Source organism: Morone saxatilis, unplaced genomic scaffold (assembly GCF_004916995.1).
Source record: "Morone saxatilis isolate NCDOM2014 unplaced genomic scaffold, NCSU_SB_2.0 Contig17, whole genome shotgun sequence".
Lineage (NCBI taxonomy): Eukaryota > Metazoa > Chordata > Actinopteri > Moronidae > Morone > Morone saxatilis.
The window spans coordinates 26686209-26693477 of record NW_023339729.1 but is presented as its reverse complement, the minus strand read 5'-3'; positions in this window follow the sequence as shown (position 1 = coordinate 26693477).

Sequence of the window (7269 nt, the reverse complement as noted above, 5' to 3'; positions counted from 1 at the left end):
AATTTTATTTTATTTGTATAGCGCCAATTCATAACAGAAGTTATCTCAGGACACTTTTCAAATAGAGCAGGTCTAGACCGAACTTCTTTTAAAAACTTGACAGACTTGTGACAACTGGGCCAAACGTAAACATATGCACCCAAACAGCAGTGACAAACCTCTGTGAATAGATGTAAAAAGGAAAAGAAGTGCCCAGAGAGAAACTGGGAAGGAGATGATAGCAGGAGCATGGCAGCAGTGCTAAACCACACACACACACACACACCTGGACACTTCTAGGTTACCCATCAATTCTTCTCTCCTATCTAAAGATGATACAGCTGCTGTGTTACTTGCATCTTGTGCCATGGCAGAGGGGTCATTGAGATTAAATGCCAACCTCAGAGCTGCCTTTTAGTTGATGAGGCCTGTCACGGCAGTGGGAGAGTGACGGATTGTGCTGAAATAGAAGCACAAGTGTGTCGGATCTCCTAAGCCTGCCAACAAATACTATGGCTTTGTAGTGTGGAGTCTGGGCAGATGTTCCTCCAGCAAATTAGACGTTTCAGCAGTGCTGGACATAGGTGCTCAGTAGGATTAAGTGGTTAATTAAAATGGAAGCATTCCGGTTAAGGGGCTTTAAATCAACAAGCATCTTTAATTAATCCCCGTTCCTAAGTCCCGGCCCTTTTTGCTATGTGCTCCAATAACAGTTGACCAAGCCTCCTTGTCTCCTTTGCTGTTGTAAAGACAACCACATTTTAAAGACGGTTAAAAAGTCAAAACAACAAGGTATTGTCACATCTTAAGTTAGTTACTAAGTTAACCATCTTCAAAATGTGGTTGTCTTTTCAACATAGACTAACCTAGCACATAGCATATCTCAGCAAGGAAATGGGAGGGGAGGTTCCAAAAGGGGCGGGACTCCAAAGGGAAGGGTCAATTGCAGTAGTTAACAAGTACTGCAATTGCTGCAGTTGCTGCCTCAACTTGAGATAAGGTTTAGCTCAGTTTTGGAGGGTAAAGGTTTAGGTTAAAATGACTGCACACTAATTGAGTGTACAAATTAGTACATAAAATAGGAAGTGAGTGAAAAAAGGGCATGTGGTTTTGTATAAATTAATAAACATTTCCAGTGGGATCATGCAGCTCTGAGGCACAGGTAAATGTAAACTGTAATGGAAATCAATATATGCATGTGTTTCAACAATTTCCATCTCACTCACAAATTGAGATGAAGAATGAATGTTGAATGATGGTACGTAAAAATAAAATAGCTGAATTCAACAGTGAAGATTGATTACATGCTGAAATCTAGGCCAGGGTTCCTGTATACTTTAAGAGGGTCATGCTCCCTCCACAATACTTAAAGATTGTCATTCCTCCCCCACTTTTTGCTGTGTCAGCCAGCTGTCACCATATAACTGCCCCCTGAACACCCCCAGAAATAATCCTCTTGCTCAGTCAAGCAGTGAAGGGCACCTGGAAACCTCCTTGACAGTAAAGTCCGGAGGCACATATGTAGTGGATTACTTTACTGTGTGTGTGTGCATGTGTGTGTGTGTGCACGCACAAACGTACTGGAAACAGCATTTTTCTTCACCAGTTATCTGCTGAGAGTGCATTACACATTATTTCTCCCTGACATGGTGTAAAGCGAAAACTAATTCACAGAGACAGGCGCACACACACAGATTTACGCTCACACACTGCAGGTACAATGATGAGACATACTGCTATGGTAAGGACTTTGTTGGGTGATTGAGGGTGTGTGTGTGTGCCGCAGGGCTTGAATAACACAGGTCTAGTTGTATTAGTGATAGCAGCAGAGAACACACAAACTCAGGACCATGCACATAACACAGAGCAAGGGCAAACTACAGAACTAACACAGACACAGAGGACTCACAGAGAGGTGGGGAGATTATGAGGGGAGACACAGAGGTTGATGGACAGATACAGAGGAAAGAAGAGGATGAATGCATGAGCAGATAAGGGAGGAAGAGGAAGACAGTAATCGAAGAGAGAGAAAAGTGACTCGTTGGGGAAGTGGGGGAACAAAACAAAAACATGCAACCAGCATTTACCCTAAAGGCACAACGGTACGATGGAGAGAGCACTTTAATAAAAGGTACAGAGGCAGCAAAAGCCAGAAGGATGAGAGAAAGAGTGGGAGAAATTAGGGGACATGACAGACGAGTGGAAGAATGAGAGAGAAAGACAGAGCAGAGCCATGCAGATAAGGCAAAATCCTTTCTCACTTTCAGTCATCGTGTCTCTCTTTCTCCCCCGGCTTCTGCACATCTGGATTAGCAGAGAAGTTCTACAACAGTACGTACGGAGTACCAGTAAAGCCCTTCCTCACATCCACGCACCACATCTACAACTAGGATATCAACTCTTTACCAGTGTTTAGACTATGTGAAAGAAACTGGAGACAAAGTACTAAATGGTTAATGTAATAATCTCTAAAATTGTTGTTGAGTCACAATCGCTGAATGAGGTACCATAATGGTGATTGAGGAAGAACGCGTTACAAAGTGATGTGTTACAGTAACTCAGATACTTTTACCAGTTTGTTTGTGCCATTGTGTGACTTTGGCTTTGTAAGACCTTAGTTTAGATCCAGACTAACTTCAGTTGCAGATTGAGGCAGCATCGCCAGTGCTCTGCAAGGTCAAAAGAGTCTGGTGGCTTTGAAGACAGCAATATAACAGTTTCAGTTTTTTGGCAGACGAGACTGTCTGACGGCAAGGTAAAGCGGTGAAAATATTCTAAATATAGCATACACTTAAAAAGTGCATCACTTAGCTTCTGTACTGATACTCCTGTCTGCTTCTCCAAACTGGGGACATGCTGGCCGCCACTTACTGTGGGTTATAAACTGACAGTAGATAAGTACATCTTACAGCCCCACTTCAAACAATCAGAATTCACCCTTTGAGACAAATATGCACCATAATGCGAAATATCCTGACGGTCATCACCAGAAAAATTGCTGTATAAGTCGATTGTGCAATCAGCTTATTATAACTCATATTTTCATTATAGTGAAAACGCGCAATGTCAACAGACATTACATCAGAACTTGTACATACTGTATGGTTTGGCCACTTTTTTCAGACATTTTTTTTTTTGTGTCACTTCTTTGTGTTCCGCGGTAATGAAACTGCTCAGTTGGGAATTAGGCAAGATACTCTCATGACACACTTTACTGAATAAATTCATTAATCATCCTGCTGACTCCTAAAACATCACTGACATCAGAAACTTTAGTTTCCAATCTGACACTAACAGTAGTGGGGATGAACAGCCAGACTCAGCTCATTAAATTGAATATGACTCACCCTGAATGTGTCATTTTAATTTAATTCAAACTAAACTCGGATGGGATGCTTCCAGTATTTTCTCCTCTCCCACTAACTCGCTTAACTTAAAGATAGAAAGACTATTGTAATTATGTTTCTTGCAATGTATGCAGATACACAGCTGTTTGAGAAAAGGTTGAGAGTGAAAATCGGTTTGGTGCATTTAAGAGGGAGCAATGCCTCAAAGTCACAGAAGAAGGATTTTGATTGGAAGGTCACTGAACTGAATCCCTGGGTAGTACCAGGAAAAGTGAATGAGTAGAACTTTTTCCTACCACTGAAGCACTCCTGAGCAGCAACTTGGACCATAACTTCTCTAAATTTACTGTGAAAAACACCTTTTCATCAATACAGTATGGAGTGGAAATTCAGCAGGGGCAGAGCTGACTGCAAAGTTATTTTGCAGGAGAAATAGAGGATGTTTTTTACGTGACAGCTGCATTTAAGTGCCCGGCAACATAATAGTCCAAAATCTGTTTGTTAATCCTAAAAGCAGATACCAGCCCATTGCAAAACTGATTCTAATACTGATCATTTATAAATGTATTTATTATAATAAATAATATATATATATAAAGATATAACAAGCTGATTGGTTTACTTTTTTCTTTCAGATTTACCGAAATGAAACCCCATCTAGTCGTTGCCTCCCATAGCATAGCTTTTTCTCCTTTTTGTCAGATAATACAGCAGTTTCGGGTGAAAAGTAGTCCAAATTCAAGTTAATTACAGTGCAAGAGCCTCCAAAGCTGATTTAACAGCTAACCACACAGAGCCAACAATGAGGACTGAATGGTGCCAATGGTGTGGGACAGTGGGGTCATAGAGGCTCCACAATTGCCCAAAATTACCCAAGGTTAGTATGGTGGAAAATGAACGTACGTAATCACAGTTTTTTCTAAAAGAGGCGAGTTTGTCATCGTATGATTATTAGCAGTCACACACCAATTATGACAACCTGACTTTGCTGTCTGGCTAGTTGCCTCGTTAGCTAATTACATATTAGCTAACATTACAGTTGTGCTCATGCCAGCTGATTTTTCCTCACACCATCTCGCATAAATGCCTGTTCCTTTTAAGAAAGTACTCGAAACTTGAGAGATAGCCAAGTCAGACTTGTGACCAAAGGTATTACCTTCATAGTGGTTTTGGATGACCTATGGTTTTTCAGAAATAATTAAGTCTGGTTCATACCTTAAGTCTGGTTCATACCTGCTTGTACTGAGAGTACTTGAGAGGTTGACAGTTGCCTTCCTCATCACAAAAAGGATTTATTTTTTAGCTAATTTCTTGTATAGCTTGCTTTTGTAAGGTAATATTAGAAAGCTAAAAAATCTGCCAAGTTAATGACAACAACGTAAAGTCTCAGAACTTATTACACCTAATTTGCCACTTGGGGGTCAGCCCTATGTTCCCACAGCCCAATGGTCCCACAGCCCTATGTTCCCACATTTCTAACAATTTTTCAAAATTAGGTCTTGTGTTCCTACATTGGGTTAGGGTTAGGGTTAGGGAATAGGTTGGGTGTAATTGGCTACCAAATTGGGAGAAAGGGGGATAAAATCTGATACAAACTTATGAAAAAGATAATGTGGGAAGAAAGGGCCTAATTTTGGAAAAAAATCATAGGGCTGTGGGAACATAGGCACGCTCCCGCAGCTTGTACTGTCCAGTCCAGTTGAAACCTTCATCCACCACAAAAAGGATTTACTTTTTAGAAAATGTACACATTAGCTACATTACTGCTCCTGTCCTAATCCACCAGTTTTTATATCACATATTGCCTGTTCCTTGTAAGACAAAATATTCAAGTCAGGCACAGGGTTAAGGTAAAATTACCTTCACAGAATGCTGCTGTAGTTGAAAGCGCCTGTTTTTTCAGACTAATTAATCCTGTCTCACACCTGCTAACAAGCTTGTCCTGTTGAAATTTGTTTTCAGGTCTCAAAAAAGGGATTTGTTTTCCCTCTAGACACTTTACCTGGCACTAATGCACACAAAAGCCCAAGATAGTTACACAACGACACACTTCAGGCCCATACAAACTTGCTAGCCTAGCAGTATAGCTATTGACTACCCATAATGCAAAAGCAACACACTCCCCCCTGTAACAATTTAGCTAGCTTTAAAACTTTAGTCAGCCAGCCTCTAACTGGAGGTACAGGCAGACAAAGAATTGGTCCTTTGTTTGGTAAGTTTGTTCTGTGCTGAACGCAGCGCAAGTCAACTAAACTACTTTTATCAGAGTGAATAACTAAGTTAGGTTACAGAGTAGATTTGCTTGTTTCAGTGTTTAGTTTTAATTTAGTTTTTATTAGTTTAGGGGCAGTTTTAGTGTTTTTTAAATATTTGTCAGGGTTTAGAATAGGCATTACAGCGCAAACACATTGACTTACAGTCAACCTTGTACAACCTCCTCTATGGCTGTCATGTGTGATTTCCTATGCTGGCATCTGAAACTGTGAGCAGTGAAGACGCTCTGTGGTGCGCTGGGATGTTATTACTGCACTTTGACCAGAACACATCACTATTTAATCCTTTGACTATGTGGAAATATGATATTTCCATATCACAGATGATGAAAAAAGACGCAGAACCAGAGGCCATGAACAATAGTTTCACCATTTGGTCATTTTGAGCTGCTATGTGTAGGCCTATAATGACTCAAAATTATGTCAGGGAAGTCAGATTTGTCACTCAATCAACTCCCCACAGAAAAGGCTGAAAGGTTAGCACAGAAAAATTATTTAACATCTCTTGACAGAAGTCCTCATTTTGAGATACAAAGGTTTGTGGCAATCAAGTCAGTAATTTAAATGAGTCAGATAGACCAGGCAGCCTTTTGATCAGTCACTCATTCGGCAGGTATAAAAGTCAGCCTTCCATTTAGCAGCCAAACACAGCTCTCCTGGTGTTCTGACTGTCTGACTGCCGCTGACCTCTTTCTGGCTGTCAACCCCCCGCAAACACTCTGACCTCTCAGGTCACAGCTCTCTGACTGCTGCATCCATCAAGAAGCAGGTGAATACTAACAAGCCACACTGTCTCTCCTCACACATCAGCTATGAGACTCAGACAGCATCTGAAAAAGTCTCCTAATTCTTTTTCCCCTCACGCTTGATGTTTTTAAAACGGCTAAAAGCCGGATGACATGGACGTGTAATACATTCTGAATTGGATTCAGAAAATTGTGTCAAATGTGTCTTATATTATATAATTCATATAACTGAGGAAGTGGCCAGAATCGCAACACTCGCAACGCAATTGCTTCCCAATGCGGTTTGGCTGAGCTTGCATCAACTTGTGTGATTATCTGAGGAAACAACAAAACTTTAAGGCAAATACCAACACATAAATATCTTTTTGACTTCAAAAATGTGCTTGCTTGAGCAGATATCCAAGGGCAGCTACTCAATTTTATCCAACAACAATTAATGTTATATTGGATTGTGCAGTCCTGTAACAGTCTGTGTAAGCCCTGTGCCTGTAAAATATACAGTATTCTACATTTTATATAAGGGTATAGTAAATTGTAGGTTGATGACATTTTCATTCACCTCACCACGGTGAAATGATATCACAAACAGGATAGTCAAATTTGCCTAAAGTTACATATTTAAGCTTTAATTTTCCATGTATTTCCTGTAACATAACATATAACCTATAGCTATACACAAACCCCTGACACAGTAATACTATTGTTGTATAAATATTATATCGGACATCTGTATGTGATCCTCAGCAGGTGGGCAGGTAATGTCTTTTGTGCAATAAAATGTACATCTCATGTCTGCAGAAATGTCCCAGGTGGGAACATTGAGGAGTAAATGTACTGAGCTAAATGAAGTGTGAGAGTGTTTTTCTTGGACCACTGAACTGTGAAAAGAGCAGTGCACAATAATAGTGTATGTGTTTATGTGTG